General features: G+C 40.7%; 1 long non-coding RNA gene across 3 annotated transcripts in view; it reads right to left on the bottom strand.

Moving 5' to 3' along the window:
- The window catches only part of LOC140915235 (uncharacterized), a 41,596-nt gene extending 28,571 nt beyond the window's left edge, over positions 1-13,025 (bottom strand). For 2 of the 3 annotated variants that reach the window (XR_012160106.1, XR_012160105.1), the window contains exons 1-2: positions 12,857-13,025; positions 11,150-11,253 (exon numbers count right to left, since the gene is read on the bottom strand). This is a non-coding gene — a long non-coding RNA (uncharacterized lncRNA). Of the gene's footprint in view, positions 1-33; positions 128-11,149; positions 11,254-12,856 lie in introns of those variants that run through there. The other variant, XR_012160107.1, reaches the window with a different exon arrangement.
- Between the last annotated feature and the right edge of the window lie 6,693 nt (positions 13,026-19,718).

Genomic DNA, 19,718 nt, shown 5'->3' with positions numbered 1-19,718 from the left:
TTTCATTAATTTTAATTAATTATACTTTGGCTGGGTTTGGCCCTCTGGATTGTGGAGATTGTGGAGGGTTGTTGCTCTGAAAAAATGTCAGAAAATGCTGATCTTCTGAGTTGTTTGTAGGATCTTTCTGAAAAAAATATATAAAAAGCCTGAGTAGCCAATGCTGGCAATTCCTCCACAGTGTGGTTCTGCAACCCTGGTCATGTACCTTAAGACCGTGTTTCTCAGCCTCTCCAGGCTGGTGATCCCTTATACAAGGGGGAAAAAAGCAACCCCCCCCTTCACATTTACTATACAAGTAGGAGTAAAAATATCTATCAATGCTAACAATGGAAAACATATATAATTTGCGTTTTGAGAGGTTGACAGAGAATACTTGATATTAAAGGGTAAGGGTGGAAGTGGAGAAGCGAGATTTTCTTTGTTTTACATTTTAATAAAATTTTCAATGCCTTGTGATGCCCCTTTTGCGAGCACCCCTGGATGGTTGTGACTCACCAGTAGAGAAACACTGGTCTAAGACACTCATGGGACATAAATGCAGGATAAAGGACGATTGCATTTTTCAAAGAAAAAAAGTGCTGGCTGAAAAATTTTGCCCAGTTCTCGTTGTATTTGATCCTTTATTCTGGGCTTGTTGCTATGAAAAAATTGTCAAATACCAAACTTTTCTCTTTGAGTATGAGATATGATTTACTTCCAGTTATTGACATAAAGCAGGAAGCATATATGGATGCATTAATTCTTTCAGTCCTTCCAGGAATGTAATGTTCTGCAGAGGCGCCATTTACAACCGTTAAGTGATAATGAGCAGTCTTTATCGGATTTCATTATACAGATCATCCAATGGCAGATGACTCATTTTACTTCTAAGCAATAACACCATGTTAGGAGCAGAGTTTTCAGGAACTTTTTAAAGCTCTGATTAAACTGAGGCACATTTGGGGTATTTCTCCGCAATGAATCCTACTATGTTAATCTTGGTTCATAAAGTTGTTCCCTTGGATCAGAAATGAACTAAAGATTATTTCGGATTTGAATCCCTGTGTGATAAAGTAAACAATAGCATGAAGGAGCATTTTAAGGGATGCGCAGCTGGGTGGGCACCAGAATTTAACTCCAAGGAGTACTTACTTCAGAGGTTGCAATTTATGTCTTAAGGTTTATCTACACAGTGCTGCAATGCACACTAATGGGATTTCTAAAGCACACCAACATATTGTGCCCTAACTGTCCCATGCAGATCCTATCAGCGTGCATTAGAAGTTCCCAAGTGCATGTTAAGGTAGTGCTGTGTGAAAGAGACAGTTTAGAAGCTTAATTTATTTATCAAGGTCTGAATGTTTCTTGAGGAATTGATAATTAACTACCCTGGTCAAAGCATTTATTGGCCTAAAGAGTTTGCTCCAGAGCAATTTTGATGGGAATCATGGACAGCAATATAACGCTGTACGTATTTCAGGTAAGAATATTGCAAATACAATGGTGATGTTTAAGGCCTTGCCAAATTCGTGGTCCATTTTGATCAATTTCATGGCCAGAAGGTTTTTAAATTAGTCAGTTGCACAACTGAAATTTTGTTTACAACTGAAATTTCACTGTGTTGTAACTGTGGGAGTCCCAACCCAAAAAGTACCCAGAAGTGGGTCTGATCTCCCCTCCCCCCTCAGAGCTGCCATGCAGGGGAAGGACAAGTTCTGTCTCTCCCCAGCACAGCAAGGACTCACAGCTAAGAGTTCCTGGCTGGGGTGCTCCCAGGAGCAGAAGGATATCCGACCCACCTCCACAAGTCTCCACCAGCTACAGGAACCTCCAGTGCTGGGCAGAGAGCTTTCTGCAGCAGCGGGGAGGCAGGCTCTCGGAGGTGGGTCTGATCTGCCCCTGAGAACGAGAGCCGCTGTGCAGAGTCAGGACTTGCATCTAGGAGCCCCCTGACTGGCATGCTCCCAGCAGCAAGGAGGAGATCAGATTTCATGGGGAAGGCTTATTTCATGTTCCATGACACGTTTTTCACAGCCAAAAAATTATTACAGCCCTAGTGATGTTATTTACCTGCCAGAGCAAGATTATAAAGATTTGAATGGTGATTGCTGTCCACAATTACCATCACCATTCATTGGAATTATGCATTAAATTCCAAGCTATCATTATGAATGGTTTGACTTGTAATTTCCTGGGACCATTTTCAGTATGAACTGTAATGCGCTGTAGATTGTAAAATGTATGGGCTGTATCATCAGCTTGTGTAAACTGGAATAGCTCCATTAAAGCCAAGGAATCTATTCCAATTTATATAAACTGAGTATCTACCCATCCTCATTACTCTTTCCAATTATTTTTATAACAAATAGATCTTCAGGCCTGGTCTTCACTAGAAAGTTAGGCTGACGTAATTTGCCTTGCATTGACTTAGTTGTGCATGTGTTTACACTCAAATTTGTCTCTGGCTGATGTAAACACCCTGTTACAGTGATACTGTAACTCCACATCCCCCAATGGCAGGCTCAAAATTAGTTGCCAGCCTATCTGCCTCCATGCCCCAGCTCTGCAGAAACTTCTCTCCCTTTGCCTCACAGATGTTATGGAACACATAGAAGTCAATGATAACAACGGGGTGTGACAAAGTTCCTGCTTTACCTTGATGGGTCTTGCGCTTATTAGTGGATTTGCTCACCTCGGAGTTTCATGGCAGCCCTCAGTTTGGCCGTTTTCATGAACCTACAGTCCAGGTCAACTCCTGTGTCTGATCAGGAGTTGGGAGGTTTGGGGGGAACCCGGGCCCGCCCTCTACTCCAGGTTCCAGCCCAGGGCCCTGTGGAATGCAGTTGTCTAGAGTGCCTCCTGGAACAGCTGTGAGACAGCTACAACTCCCTGGGCTACTTCCCCATGGCCTCCTCCCAACACCTTCTTTATCCTCACCATAGGAACTTCCTCCTGGTGTCTGATAATGCTTGTACCCCTCAGTCCTCTAACAGTATGCCTTCTCACTCTCAGCTCCTAGTGCCTCTTGCTCCCAGCTCCTCACACATGTGCCACAAGTCCTTTTTAAACTCAGGTGCCCTGATTAGCCAGCCTTAATTGATTCTAGCAGCTTCTTGATTGGCTGCAGGTGTTCTAATCAGCCTGTCTGCCTTAATTGTTTCCAGAAAGTTCCTGATTGTTCTGGAACCATTCCTGTTACCTTACCCAGGGAAAAGGGACCTACTCAACCTGGGGCTAATATATCTGCCTTCTATCACTCTCCTGTAGCTATCTGACCCGACCCTGTCACAGGGGATATTGCTTTCACGGAGGTCTAATCTAGTAAGTAAACTGCATGAGCAATGCTTTAAATGTCCAAAGGCAAATTCCACCACCATTCCGCACTTGCTCAGCCTACTGTTGAACCACTCCTTATTGCTGTCCAGGTAGCTGGTGTATGGCTTCATGAGCCATAGGAGCAAGGGGTAGGCTGGGACTCCCAGGATCACTACTGGCATTTCAACGTCATCAATGGTTATTTTGCGATCCGTAAAGAAAGTCCCTGATTGCAACTTCCTGAACAGACCTGTGTTCCTAAAGATGTGCTTGCCATGCACCTTTCCTGACCTCCCACGCTGATGTCGGTGAAACACTCCTTGTAATCCACCAGCATTTGCAACACCATTGAAAAAAAATCTCCTTTGGTGTATGTGCTCTTTGGCAAGGTGGTCTGGTGCCAAGATAGGGTTATGTGTGCCATCTATTGCCCCCCTCCAGTTAGGGAACCCCATCATGGCAAAACCATCCACTATGTCCTGTACATTGCTACCCTTCTTAGCAGAAGTTGATTCATGGCGCTGGACGCTTGGATCACAACAGCTCCCACAGTGGATTTACCAACTCCAAATTGATTTTGCCCACTGACCAGAAGCAGTCTGGTGATGCGAGTTGTGATCGCTCTCTGGAAGCTTGCTTGTCCAGGGTCAGAGCAAGTCTCATTTTAGTGTTGCTGCACGTGAGGGCTGGAGAAAGCTCTGCACAAAGTGCCTGGAAAGTGGTGTTCCGCATTCAAAAGTTCTGCAGCCACTGCTTGTCGTCCTATAACTATATAACAATGCACTCCCACCAGTCAGTGCTTGTTCCCTGGGAGTGAGGGAAAAAACTGCATCCTGGGAGGTCAAAGCCATGTTCCCATTCCAGCCTGCAATGATGTTTTGGTCCCAAAAAGCATTGCAAGCCCTTCCCAAAACCCCTGCTGCTAGTTGCCCTATCGGATAGCAACCCACAGTGCACTGCTCTCTGCATTGATGCAAGTGCTGCGAGTGAAGACGCACTCTAACACAATGAGTGTGGTGTGGACATGCTCAACCAACTTAATTACTGCTGTGGCTAGATGTTGACTTAAATTAAGTCAACTTAACTTTGTAGTGTAGACATTAGTCTTCTGGAAGAGAGACCATTTAAGGGAGTTTATACTGTTGTAAGTTTCTAAAAGCATCAGAAAATATGGAGATACTTTGTAAAGGCTAGAAATCTTCCAAAGGGACACTTCAGTATTAGAGTAAACAAGGAATCTTAAAAAGTTATCTAAAGTGGTTACACAACTGAAAGCTCTGGAAACACAGCATAGGAACTTTGAAAAGACCACAAAGCTATGCCTGGCAAAGCAAGAGATCCAGAAAAATGATCAGATGTCCACCACTTGCTTAAATCACTGAAATTCTGAAAATAGTATCCCGTTGTCCCAAGCACAAAGGAAAATATTTCTTGGGTAAACCCTATGACACAAGAACGCTTTTCTCATAATAATCCATTCTTCAAAGAGCATTTTCCTCAAAACATGTTTTAAACTCCATAAAATATAATTCTCTATATATTAAACCTGTGGTCCTTTCCAAGTCAAAACTCCTATTGGAGCAACAATGGGAATTTTGACTGCGTAAGGACTGAAGGTGGCTCAGGAGATGGAAAAATATGAGCAACATTAGCTGAATACCGAAACCTATCCCTGCATATTTCTAGTCCACTCTTTAGAGAAAAATCTCCATCCTTTAAAAATAAGACCGCGTGAGAAATGTTCTTAGCTGTAATGTTTCAGCTGGAAACATGGATGGCTACTTATATTCTGATTTATGTCTTGCTCATCAGACTTAAGACATGTTCAGAGTTTCAGAAACCACTATAGATGCTTACAAATTTTATTAAATACAAGAAATTACTTGAATAAAGAGATATGTTTGAAATTTTACCCATCTACAAATGTTGGGAAATTCAGCTTTATTGTTTTCACCTAACTTGGACTCCTGTGTACCTGTCGTAATTTGCATTAGTCTGTAGTGTTACCTTTAATGCTATACATCCATGCACCCACCAACAATATATATGACAAATATGTGCAATGTGGCTATGGAGACCAGGACTTGAATAGAATGACTTTTGTGTTTATGTGACCTTCAAAAGATCATTTATGTCGCTGATATTTTTTCTGTGCACTCAGTTTCATTTTTTGTTTTTTCTTTTAAAGAAAAACAAGAATGTTCAGCTGTTGTAACTTGCTCCTAATGGCAGTCCACTAATTACAGCCGGCATCTCATGACCCAGGCTGAATACATCAGCTGGCTGGATTGGGAGCAGGACTTTTCTTGCCCTGGTGACATAGACTGGTATTGGATAGACCACTCACCAGGAGTCAGGCCATTGCCCCCATTCACAAGGGAAATCATGGGAAGAAATTTATGGACAAGGTGCAGTTATTAACCTGATGACATGTTGTTTCAGTCTGCAATACTCCAGATATATATGTTGGAGCATCTTATCTCTGTGCATTGTTATAAACTTAGGATCTGATCTTTCACATACAGAATGGAATAATAACACTCCACCTTCAGTGGGAGCAACATCAAACAAGTGCATGTGTAGTATTAATGTTAGAGGCTAATACTGTAACTTGGCAGCATTTTATACAACCTAGCAATACTATAATTATCTGTAACCAAGGTCTGCTCCTAAAGAGTCAACAAAATAAATGAAGTGTCTTAATAGGTCAGTAACTCATGCTCTTAATGATGAAATCCATGACATCTTTCAAGTTTTAAAAGCAAAAAAAAAAGAAGAGGCTATGTTTGTATTATAGAACACAAGAAGATACCCGGCATTTTGTTCACAATTCTGTTGCTTCAGAGAATTTTAACACACGTCCTAAAATATTTACGTTTGGGTTTAATGAAGCAGGGGATGTGTCAGCCTAAGGTTAGTTTTGTGATGGGGAAAATGATAAACACCTAAACAACTTGTTGCTAATATAAAACTGTCTTCTCAACACTAAGTATTGAACCATTAATGAAATTATATTTTGCTCTTCTATACTAATTCCATCCAAGGATATTACTCTGTTTTACAAACATCAGCGTATTTGGACTCTCAGGTAAGGTAGCTATTGGCATCATCATTTTGCAAATGGAGAAAGTGAGGCACAGAAGTATTAAGTGGAATCTCCTTCCTTAGAGGTTTTTAAGGTCAGGCTTGACAAAGCCCTGGCTGGGGTGATTTAGTTGGGGATTGGTCCTGCTTTGAGCAGGGAGCTGGACTAGATGACCTTCTGAGATCCCTTCCAACTCTGATATTCTATGATTCTAAGTAATTTAATCCCAAGATCTGTGGCAGAACCAGGAATAGAATATAAGACTTCTAGTGTCTTTGCCACCAGGCCATTCTTTTTCCATAGTATTAGATTATAATTAGGGCTGTCTGGAAAACAAGAATTCCATTTCACGAAACATTTTGAGGATTTAATATTTTTTAGTCGGCATCACAAAAAAAAAAACAAAACAAAATTATTCATGAAAAAACATAGAATCATAGAACTGGGGACCTCTCAAGGTCATCTAGTCCAGTCCCCTGCATTCAAGTCAGGACTAAGTATTATCTAGACCATCCCTGACAGATGTTTGTCTAACCTGCTCTTAAAAATCCCCAATGATGGAGACTCCATAATCTCTCTAGGCACTTTATTCCAGTGCTTAACCACTCTGACAGTTAGAAAGTTTTTCCTAATGTCCAACCTAAACCACCCTTGCTGCAATTTAAGCTCATTGCTTCTTGTCCTATCCTCAGAGGTTAAGAAGAACAACTTTTCTCCCTCCTCCTTGTAACAACCTTTTATGTACTTGAAAACTGTTATGTCCCCTCTCAGTCTTCTCTTCTCCAGACTAAACAAACCCAGTTTTTTCAATCTTCCCTCATAGGTCATGTTTTCTAGACTTTAATCATTTTTGTTGGTCTTCTCTGGACTTTCTCCAATTTGTCCACATCTTTCCCGAAATCTGGTGCCCAGAACTGGACACAATACTCCAGTTGAAGCCTAATCAGCACGGAGTAGAACGGAAGAATTACTTTTAGTTTCTTGCTTACACTACTCCTGGTAATACATCCCAGAATTATGTGTGCTTTTTTTGCAACAGCATTACACCATTGACTCATATTTAGCCTGTGATCCACTATGACCTCCAGATCCCTTTCCGCAGTACTCCTTCCTAGGCAGTCCTTTCCCATTTTGTATGTGTGCAACTGGTTGCTCCCTCCTAAGTGGAGTACTTTGCATTGGTCCTTATTGAATTTTATCCTATTTATTTCAGACCATTTCTCCAGTTTGTCCAGATCATTTTGAATTTTAATCCTATCCTCCAAAGCACTTGCAATCCCTCCCAGTGTGGTATCGTCCGCAAACTTTATAAGTGTACTCTCGATGCCATTATCTAAATCATTGATGAAAATATTGAACAGAACCAGAACCAGAACCGACCCCTGCAGGATCCCACTCGTTATGCCCTTCCAGCATGACTGTGAACCACTGATAACTACTTTCTGGGAATGATTTTCCAGCTAGTTATGTACCCATCTTATAGTAGCTCCACCTAGGCTCTATTTCCCTAGTTTATGAGAAGGTCATGAGAGATGAGACATGAGAGATCCCCCTGAGAACAGTTCACTGATTAGCCTACTCAGTGGGGATATGGGAGGTCTAGGTTCAAGTCCCTGCTCTGAATCAGGGCTATAGAGTCACGCTTTCTTGCTAGAGAGAGCGATTGACTGACTCTGTAGCCTGGTTGCTAGGGCACTCATCTGGGATGTGGGAGACCCAGGTTTAAGTCCCTACTCTAAATCAACCAGAGCCATGACTTGAACCAGGCTCTCTCACATACATGCACCAACCTCTGCCCTATTGGCTGTTCTGAAGTGAATCCATCTCTCTCCAGAAACTGAACCCTGGACCTGGGAGAACCTCCCAATGAAAATTTAATCAAAACTAATAGGTTTCCACAAAAACCATGTTTCAATTAATCAGCATTTTTCAATGAAAAAACACTTAATGGAAAAATTCCCGACCAGCTCTAGTCATAGAATTATCCATACCATGACATTTCTGGGGCTCTGTGCTGAGGACAGTTATAATCTATCAGTAATTAGATAGGAGATGTTGTCAGAAAAAAAAATCCATTAGGAGATGATAGTTATGGTATTTTGGGGAGGAGGGAACTGGAGTGAAATACCAGGGGGTTGATTTGTTGGAAAGTTGGCTTGTGAGCAAGAGCTATAAGTGCAGTTGAAATCTTTGTTCTCTCCTTGGAAAAAATGATCCATGGGGCCCATAAAGTCTTGTTCAAACTGCAGACTCAGCTTAGTTCTTCAGTGATGCAGAACATATACACTGGTGTGAAGATACCAAAAGCCAATATAAATAATACACTGCCCACATGTGATCTGTCAGAGTGCTGAACAAGACTAAGTGATGTCAGACTAAGGAGCTGAAAAACACCAGCAAACCATGAATATAGGATTGCAGGAACAGTCTTGGGCTACAAACAATCAGTTCTGGAGTAAAGTGCAAACCCAGACTTTTACAAATTGCAAGTTTGGGTTCAGTCCATTCTAGAGAAAGGGAGTTGTCATGATGTCAACAGATTGTTGACTTGTTCAGATCTGGATTTCTGGTGTGGGATTTCTAGCTATTCTCCTTTCCTTGCACATGCATAATGGATAAAAGGAGCTGCACACAAGCATGAAAGGCAGAATAGCCCCAATAAATACTGAAAAAGCGAAAGTCCATTTGTGAGAAATCATGCTGATAATATTTATTGTAAATGTCTATTTCCAGATGTTTCTGCTGTACTATACCTCTGGGACAAAAACATTCTCATTTCCATTCAACAGGTTCATTAATATATTCAAATAAATTTCTCTTATGCTCCAAAAGGCCAACATCTAAGTAGACAGCTCCATGGTTGAAGATATTTCCTCGTGATATACCTCAGTCTACATCATCAGGCTAAGTGTTATTGCATGAAGAACTTATTGTTAGAAGTGCAAGAGATGGTCTGATGGGCACCAGAGTCTTAAGACCATCAAAGGTTTTCTTGTGAGAATCAGTTTCAGATAGGGGCCAAGATTGGCTGATGGATGAGGCAGGAAAATAAAAAGAAAGAGGCTGAAGATGACTAAGTATTTATTGGTGTAAAATATTCTTTTAAAAGATGGAGAGGAGGAGGACAGTCTTGTAGTCAAAGCTATGGCCTTAGACCCAGGATTTCTGGATTCAATTCCTAGCTCTACCACAGGTTTCTAGTGTGACCTTGGGGAAGTCACTTAATCTCTGCATCCCAGTTCTCCATCTGTAAAGTGCAGGCCATAATATTTATTTCCTTCCACCTTTCATCAATCCTGTCTATTTAGATTGCAAGCTCTTCAGGGCAGTGGACTCTATTTACTAGTTCAGTGGTTCCCAAACTTGGAACGCCGCTTGTTCAGGGAAAGCCCCTGGCAGGCTGGGCTGGTTTGTTTACCTGCCGCTTCCACAGGCTCGGCCGAATGCGGCTCCCACTGGCTGTGGTTCGTTTCAAGTTTGGGAAACACTGTACTAGGGCACTGCAGCAATTAGCACAATGGGGTCCTGATTTGAGTGGGGCCTTTGATTATACTGAAATAAGCATAATGTAAGAAGTGGAGCTGATGAAAAGGAAACACTCAAATAATTGCTTGCTGCTTGTCCCCTGCCAGGCTTCTGGCTCTTCAAACTGATCCCTCTGAAGATAGCTGTTGGATCTTCACTGCCCCTTCAAGAGACATGTTCTGCTTCTCTCTCTTTTTATTTTGGTTTGAATGGAGAAGCTGATTGAGTGTAGGTATTGGAGCTTCCCAAATGGTCTATCTTTCTTTTCAGCTAGAGTGATGTAACACAGAGGGACAGACCTGGTGAAATGCAAAGCATGAGAGCATGAAGCATTGGCTGGAAAAAAGTAAAAGGAAGTTGCTATTCCTGACACTAAGCATATGTAAATGATAAAAGCTCCTACTTGTAAAGAGCATTTCCTAGTTGCTGAGGAAATTTAGAACTTGAAACATTTTTAAAAAACAAACAGTGCAAAGATACCAGTGTTGGAACAGTTTTACTAACAATCTTTGAAATGCAGAGATTTACTGTAGACTTTTTATATGTCACACACAAAAGTTAAATCCTATTGCTTAGTACCAGCCCATTCTAACTTTGTGCTTTTTTTTGCTCTTTAATTGCAAATTAATTATGATGGCTGTTTATTTCTTTGTGTTATTTTCTTTTGTCTTTCTTTTCTTTCCTCTTTTTGCTTTCTTGAAATGTGATTTTGCAGATAACGAACAAAATCAGCCAATAAAACACTCTGCAAACAAAATTAGCTTTCCAGAACAGCAATAGAAATGCTAACAGTACACACTGTAAAGAAAATGACTACCAAAAAAACCCCCAGTGACTGCAAAATCTCTCTCATCCTCTTTTACGCATTGAACTGTGAACTCTTCTGGATTGTCTTTGAAAAGTTGTTATAGATACAAGCAGTGGTTAGGCAGATAAGCAAAGGTATAACAAGTGATAATGTCTGGTCTGGCATTATAAGCCAAAGAAGGGTCAAATTTCAGTTCTGGTGTAACACCATTGATTTCAGTGGAGCTAAACCCAATTAGTTAGTTTGTAAGGCCTAAATCCAAAGGCCTTTAGGTGACTGACTACAATGTGGCGCTCAGATGCTATGGTGATGAGCACAGTAGAGATGCTTAGAGATGGACAGATTACCGCAGCTATGCTATCCAGGGGTATATTTGCTATGCTATCCATGGTTCAGTTCATCTTTTAGTAATGCTTTATATTGAATTTAAATACCTTTGTGGATCTGGCCTTAAGGTATTTTCAGCAGGGAACATCTTTTTGGTCTGTGTTTGTACAGTGCCTAGCACAGTGGTTCGTGGCTGGGGCTGTTGACACTACTGAAATACAAACAATAATTAATAATTATTCAATAATTGCTGCTTGATCTCGTAGCATTGACATAATTACAAGCTATTCCATTGACTCTGAGAGGAGCAGCCTTTCACCAGTGCTTAATTTGGCCAGCTGTCTTTGACCCTGATCATGAGAGGACCAAATAGTACCTTACGGTGCTGGGTTTTTGAGGGCTTGACCTTGCACCCATTAATGTCAATAGCAAAATTCTCAGTCATTCAGCATTAGTTCCTGACATAGTACGTAAGTTATATTAGAACAGAGCCTGATCCTGCACCTGCAACTTGGATTGTCCTCATTCATAAAAGTAATGCAAAATTGCAAAAGAAGATATTTCATGTGGTGATCCCAGTGGGAAGGCTTTCCAAAGATGATAATGACAAAACAATATGTTGAAAAAAAATTGGCAAAGATACAATGGGGCGTTCAGACATTATGGTGATGAGTGTAGTAGAAAAGCTCAGAGTCAGACCGATTACTATAGCTATATTATCCAGGGGTGTGTTTGAAATATCTGAATCTGGTTATGCTCATCCTTTTAGCAAAGCCCTGTATTAAGTTTATTATTAATAATAATTGTTATAATTAATTAGTAATAATGATAATCTATTAATAATTAATTCCGACAAAGACACATCTTCATGAAAACTGAAAAACAAACAAACAGGGTGTGAATAGGAATGTTACTGCCCAATCTTGCAAAGTATTGTGCAGTATCTATCTATCTATCTATCTATCTATCTATCTAACCAGCAGTTCTCAAACTGTGGATCAGGACCCAAAGTGGGTCCCAACCACATTTTAATGGGGCCACCAGGGCTGGTGTTAGACTTGCTGGGGCCCAGGGCTGAAGGCTGAGCCCCACCACCCTGGTCCAAAGCTGAAGCCCGAGGGCTTCAACCTGGGTGGTGGGGCTCAGATTACTGGCCTCCCACCTGATGCTGAAGCCCTTGGATGGGGGGCCTTGGGTGGGCTCTGGCTTTGGTCCCCCCACCCTGGTATCACGTAGTAATTTCTGTTGTCAGAACGGGGGTGGCGGTGCAATGAAGTTTGAGAACCCCTGATTATCTATCTACTCTTATGAATATGGAACACTCACATAAATAAAGGTTTGCAGTATTGGGCCTACAACCTTTTTACTACATTGTTTATACAGTCCTCCTTTCGGCACGAGTGGCTCCCATTGACGTAAATGGGGTTCCAGCATGTCTATCCAAGAGCAGAATTTGATCCTTATTTTATTTGCTGTGAAAAATTAATTAAGGAAAACATTATACAGGTATTTAGATACACTCCCAGGTGTCTGAATGATTAGGCAGGTTTTTTAAATACATTAATGAATAGAAGAGGAGTCCTGGCACAGATGTCAGAAGAGCTCAACTGAAATGAAACAGAATTGAAATTTATCCACAAAATCAGGAGGAAGACATTTAACTTTAAAGCAGGTACATCACTTTTTTGATTTCATTCTTTTCACCTCCAGGGGAGGCGAAAAATCATCTTCTAAATCCACTGCTTAGGCATTGACACAGGCTATATCACCAGAGCATATGAACATCTCATAATCATTAGTGCATTTAGACTTACCCCTATGAGGTAGGGAACTATTATCTCCACTCGACAGTGAACTGAGGCACAGAGAGACCAAATTACTTGGGCAAAGTCAAATGAGAAATCTGTGGCAAAGCTGAGAATCATCCCTCCAATTTCCAAATATTAGGCTAGTGTCATAGCTGCAAGATCAGCATCCCACAGTAAGGCTGCTACAGAAAGGAATAGTAGCAAATGGAAAAATCCTCTATGAATTGAATTTTTAATTGGGTGATCCAATGCTGCATGACAGAACCCGATGAGTAATTCTTTGTGATGGATGATTTCCCACAGAGAGGATGAGAGGCTAAAGAACACCATGTAGGCTGAAGCAAGTACAAGGAGTTTCCTTTATTGAATATGTGTCAAAGCAAACTTTTGCTCAACTACCAAGAACAATGTGAGGAGAGAGAAGCCTGGAGATGTTGCTAGTGGAGAAATTCAAGTTATTTAAGTATACTTTTGTGATGCATAAGAACAACAGCATGTGACCAGCTTTATAGTGATGTCTTGATATGACAGTTCTGGAGAGAAGGAAAAAAGAATAGGAAATGTTATACAGAATGTAGAAATGACCTTGGGAGCAGAGACTGTTCTTGGAAATCAATGGAGCTGAAGTGATGACCAGCTGAAGATCTGGCCCAGAGGTCTTAAAGCTGAAATATAAAACCAGATCTTAATCAATTATTATTATTATTTATTATTTGTATTGTGGCAGCAACTAGGAGCCCCAGTTATGGATTAGAATCCCACTGTGCCAGACGCTGTACAAACACAGAACAAAAGAACTGTTCCTGCTCCAAACAACTTTGATCCCATTGCATCTGTACTAATGGACAGTCTCTTTAATCACACTGGAAGAATTTTCCCTGACCCTTCAATGTATTCTCCTTTACTGTTTTTTTTCCCATGCCTGTTCTACATTTCAGGTATTCCCTTTAATTATGTTGCACTGTACTATTTGCATAATATATTTGCTTTCCCCAACTGTTGGACTGCAAACTGAAAGATAAAGACAGCAAAACCTCTTCAAAACTTTCCTGACTATCTAGGCACAAAGATCCCTAGAGATTGTGCTTCTATTTTCTCTGATATCTCCTTTAACTGCCATTAATCTACTCACTTTTGGAATTGTGTATCATTTCTGGTCACCCACCAGGTGGCAGTGTGGTAAAACATTTAATTTAAAACATCTGTTTATATATTAACTAACTGTCAGCATAAGTGTACATGCTAAACTTAAGGGACCTTCAGGGTTAGGAAAATAGATTGGATTAATGGGAAGAGCATTGATCTGTAATGGAACTGAGTCAGTTTTAAATGATATTTTATACTCAGAATATTTATCTATTACTGCAGCTCTGAAAAGGACTCTTTAGGGCTAATTAAACCATATATTTTTGGATTATTTTAACTACAGGAGCTAATGAAGAACATAACTAGGGTAAACGTAGTACTTATTAATAAAATTATACCAATTGTCCATCCATAGTTAGGTTTGGGCCAACATTTTTAGTAGAAACTCTTACTATTCTGGATGATATAGCTAGGGTTGTGCAAACCTTGCATATTTATGGTCACAAGGCAGCGATGTAAGTGTGTGAGTAGTTAATACAAATCTTGCCTTTGGCTTTGATTTCTTGGGGTTCACACCATGGCATGAGTCCCTTTGAGCTCCAGATCAGCAGGAATTGCAGCTTTCCCAGAACTTTTAAGGATCAGGCCCATATTAAGTTGCTTTTTTATCATAAACATACTTTAAAAAACTCAGCACCATGAATAGTCACAAGAAGGATTAATTGTGAAATTCTTACGACGTCGTAACAGCATCATACTAAATAAATGGCAACGTGTTACATTTATGCAGTCCATCTCATGCCACATGATCCCTAAAGACTTTGCAGATGATATACCATGGCAGCTACTTGGTAGCTATAATACAAAACAGCATCCAATGCACGGCGTCAGTTACAAGCTACTTTTCATTTAAAAATGTAGTTTAACTTTATTTAAAAAAAAATAAAATAAAAAAATGGTTTAAAAATGCTCCAAATCAGAACATTTTATTTAGAAAATGTTGAAATGAAACTTTTCATTCAGCCTGAAACTATTTTTTTTCTCCTTTTCAGTTCACAAAAATTTCCAAATAACTGTTTTGCATTCAAACTGAAAGTCCGTTAATTGCACCGTTCTAACTGGGAGTGGAATTTGTTTTGGCTGTTGGGTCAATAAATTATGATGGAAAAAGTCTTCCTAATGACATATTCCCTCATTGACAACATTGTCTCCATCAGTGAGAGATGGATGCGGGTTCGGGGTGCTGGGCATGGGATGCACAATAGGCCACTGACCCATTTCTATTTTTGAAGCTGTCACTGTGATGTGGAACATATACTCAGAATATTTTTACCTGTGCACCTTATCTTAGTTTTTTTCTTTACTGGAGGAAGAAGGGCCAGGATGCTATTGATTTTTATTACATATTATTAATAGCTTTCTCAGATCGGTCTAGTGATCATCCCCCTAGAATCTGACCAGGTATTCTTAGGAGAGGTTCTTACAATAAACACGATCCCCATGGAGCTGGCTGGGACAGCGGTAGCAGGGTTGACACATTCTTCTTTAATTTGAATGTAGTTGATGAGGTGCCCGCAGAACCTATGAGGGGGGCTGGAGAGCTGCAGTGCCTATGACCGCCAACTGTCTGTTTCATGATTACACCACTTTTCATTGTGTTTGAGCTTGACAAGGCTTTGAGAACATTTTGTCCCAACCTGTATATGGCTAGGCTGGGGAGAGGAGAGTTCATCAAGATATCAAATGCACACAGGGGAGCATGGAAAATTGAAATAGAAAAGCTACGGGGGCAACCTAGGTGCAGTGGTTCAAAGCCACAAATACTGACTGGCTGGAGACCGGCTGATAAAGGTTTTCTCTTTTTACTGCCTGTGTCTTCTCTGCCTCTCCCTGTCTGAACACTTAACAAGAAGCATTTGACAGGTAATAAGATGGCTAGGCAGACAATTACCTATTCTATTCCAAGTATTGCCTGCCTGTTTGGTATAGCAAACCATTTGTTTGAGATTATTAGTCAGATTGTTTTCTGAGATAACTGTGCAGCATTACAACCCTGAGTAAATCATATAGTTCCCTAAAATAGGAATACCTTTGTAAATTAATTCCCCATCATCACTACAGGATGCTTGAGTCTTATTTGGATGCACGTGGTTTAACAGCATTTTGGTATTTTCCCATAACGTGCAAGATCAATCCTTTTTTCACCTCTTCCTAGAATCTGAGACACTGGAGCAGTTTTGACACATCCCCTAGGTTCAGGTATGAAAGAATCTCTGCCTATTCTTCTCTGATCCCTGTATCCTGTTTGAAAGTCCTGCCTTCCACTTCTGCATAAGAGAATGTCTCTAAAACTAGAGAGCCCTTCTGTGCTGCTCATTCCCCTGGACAAGATGGGACTGGCAGCTAGAGGCAGGATCATGTGCACACCAGACCACAGAGATCTGGAGGAAAAGAGAGTGAAGTGGATAAGTGGAGACCTCAGGGATCTCTACCCAGCTGCTGAGAACCCCTCTTTCTACACAAGTAACCCCCCCAAAACCAGCAGAATGGCCTCAGTTGCCCAGCTGACTTTAGCTATTCCCTGCAATCCTTTTGTGCAGGTCAAGTATGTAGAGAACAAATAATGCTGTTCTATAGCTTATAATTGACAGTTTAGACTAGGAAACATGCCATGTAGAATAGCTGTCCCCTGCCTCTAGCTTGTGGGTAGTGGGACTATATGCTGAAGGGGAGGGAGGTGATCCTATATAACTGTGAACAGGCTGTGCTGAGTCACGACTGGACTCACTGCCCTGTTACTCAAATCCCCACCAGTATACACTAATTGGGACCTGATTGAAAGACAGACAGTTGGCAGAGGGTGCCAATTAACTGAGTTGTGGTACAGCTGAGGAGCTAATTTGGTTGCAAGTGTGCCCCCAGTTGCTGGGACTATATAAACAGAAAGGAGGTTAGTGTTAGGGGGAGATTAGGGAGGTTGAAAGAAGCAGGGCTATCCAGTGCTGCACCATTTTCCATGAGCAAGTAAGAGAAGCTAGTTACTGATGGTAAACAACACCCTAGGTAGTGGCTTGCTGAAGGGCTGTAATAAAGTATAGTGATGGTTAAAAGCCCCTGGAGTTGTGGTGGTCAGGTACTGAGATTAGAAAAGACTCTCACCACCTGGTGACAAACTGGATCAACTATTTTTACCTTGCGTGGGGGTGATTTTTATCCTCTCTGAAACTGTAGCAAAAGTGTCCTAGTAAAGCAGGTAGGATGTGAAAGTTGAGGAAAAGAATAGTACTTGGTAGAGCTGAGCTAAGCAAGCAGCAGGCAAACCATTCAGAAATGTGATGGAGAACTTACCAAGTACTTTCTGTTTGAGAGTGGTGTGGTTGAGAGATTGATTCCAGAAAATAGAGATGACTAGGAGGGACAACGGAAAGACCACCTGAAGCTTGACTAGGAAGAGGTGGTGAGGAAACAAGAGGTGCATAAAGGTGTCAGAAAATGAAAAATAATGAACTATGAAACCATAACTGACCTTTTTCAGAACACTAACTTCTGTACCTCATCCAAAAGTCAAACTGGATTCAAACCAACACATTTTAGAGTTGAAAACACTTATTAAGTCATTCAGTCCTTCTCTTGTGATACTTTTGTATGAAGTACTATCCAAAGCCAATGGTTCTAGGCTGCTTGAAACCAGGTGAGGATCTGATTCATTAATGCGACCTCTTCAGCCTAGCATAATGTTTGTTTTTGAGACTTGAAATTCTAAATGGGTAACATGGAAAGTGAAGCAGATGACTTCCTTAACCACCCCCACAGTATTACCAGTTTATTAACCATTTCCAGGATCCTCTAACACTTTTCAATTGTTTTTCATACTTCCCACAGAAGAGCCATATCCTTGTACCAGAGCTGTGCATAGTATAAAATGTAAAGATATTATGCATGGACTGAATTTAGCTTTGACACTATTCCCCCTTTTTCTTATTTCAGAATGTTAGAGACCTTTCAGGAATCCTCTGAACGCAAATGCTGCTTCAATTACTTTGCCTTTGCTACTGACACATTCAAGACAAAAATAAAATTAATCTTCCTTGTGCCCTTTTACATCTTCTAGATTACAAATCTCCACAGTGCACTGATTTGGAGCGTGGGTAAGGAAAGCAGTATATTCTTTGTGTTGTCAGTGAAGAGGTACCTCATTACCCTTTTGGGGATTTTGCTGTGTGACTTTCCGGGGGGATATTTCCATTCTTGCTCATGCAGACTGTTCCAGCAGTAGCCTGAGAACATAAGCCTTAAATCCTGAAGAGTCCACTTCCCTAGTAAAAACATACAGTTCTGCTGTATTACTAATGATGTCACTTAGAGGGTGGGGCTTCATTTATTTTTTTCTCAACTCATAGCAGTTACCACTTGAGCATGCTCAAAAGCGGTTTTCCAATTACTTACAGCTGTATGTCCAAACGGTATACCCCTTCACTCACCAGCACAACCTAATCCAGGTCACATGTCAGGTTTCAACATTATTTCTGTATGTTATTTTATGTCACTGGTAAGCAAAATTAAATACAAAAAAATCTTACGGTCAAGTTCTGTGCAGATGTACATTGACGCAGCCCCTCTAAAGTCAACAGAGCTTATTCAAGGAGCATTTGGCCACTATAGTGTGTATATGTGTGCTCTATATGAGAAAGTGTGTATATGTGTGCTCTATATAATTCTTCCATATCTCAAAATGATTGAAAAGATTTTATTTAAACTTTCATATGAAATTCACCTATCGGTTGACTCCAAACATGAGAAGTCTGACCCCAAGGATAATTTTCTAGAAAGTTTACACCAACTGAAAAATCAGGATGATAATGGAATTCTGGACATCCTGCAAAATAATAAATAATACTATTTTATATTAATAATAAATATTATTTTATAATAATAAAACAGAGGTACAGGGAGAACTAAAAGAGCAGGGTGAAATCTAGCCTCAAAGAAATCCATGGCAAAATAGGGCCAGGGTTTCACCCCTGGTCTGTAGTTCATCTGCAAGAAATAAGAGGGTTTTACTTCCTCTTACAGGAATTATGTGGGCTCTTGAACTACCAGGACACTCTTACAATTTTATTTGTCTCCCCATCATGAATGACACTAGGAACCTTCTTGAACATCTAAGGCTCAGCTATCATTCTAATAATGCTTGAAATAAGCCCTAGCTGCTACTCCTCTCTCCTCACCCAGCTACATAGCATTTGTTACTGTTGCTCAAAGAGAGGAGGTTGAGATTATACAAATGCATGGGAAAAAACTGCATACATTAAGAAGTGTTTGAAAAATTCAAGGACAGCCCCTTGAACTGGCTAACACATTGAGTCCCTGACTCTGAGGGGCCTCACTGGTATAAACTAGGATTAAAATCTAGGCTCTGATGCCTCTCCTACTGCATAATATAGAGGGAAACTGATATAAATAAAGCTTAGTTGGGTGGTGATAAGACATAAGGCTAGTTAGAACAGTGCAGGAAACAGAGTCCACCCTTCTGTGAAGAGTGACAAGTTGTCAAGCATGGGTTACTGTAGACACTCTTCCAACTTGAATAAAAGGAGGAAAAGGGGAAGAAGATGCAGAGGTTAAGAATGCAGAGAAACCGGGAGGAAGGAGGAGAAGACATCTGGAAAAAAAAAAACCTGTTTGATGTGGAGGGTCGTTTATTTAAGGCTTCCATTGAACAAAGAAACTTTGCTGAGCAGGAAAAGGAAGAGGGAATACGAATCAATGTGTAGTGCACTGC

This window comes from Lepidochelys kempii, chromosome 7 (assembly GCF_965140265.1).
Source record: "Lepidochelys kempii isolate rLepKem1 chromosome 7, rLepKem1.hap2, whole genome shotgun sequence".
Lineage (NCBI taxonomy): Eukaryota > Metazoa > Chordata > Testudines > Cheloniidae > Lepidochelys > Lepidochelys kempii.
Note: the sequence above shows the minus strand (reverse complement) of the source record. Positions and strands in the feature narration are given on the sequence as shown.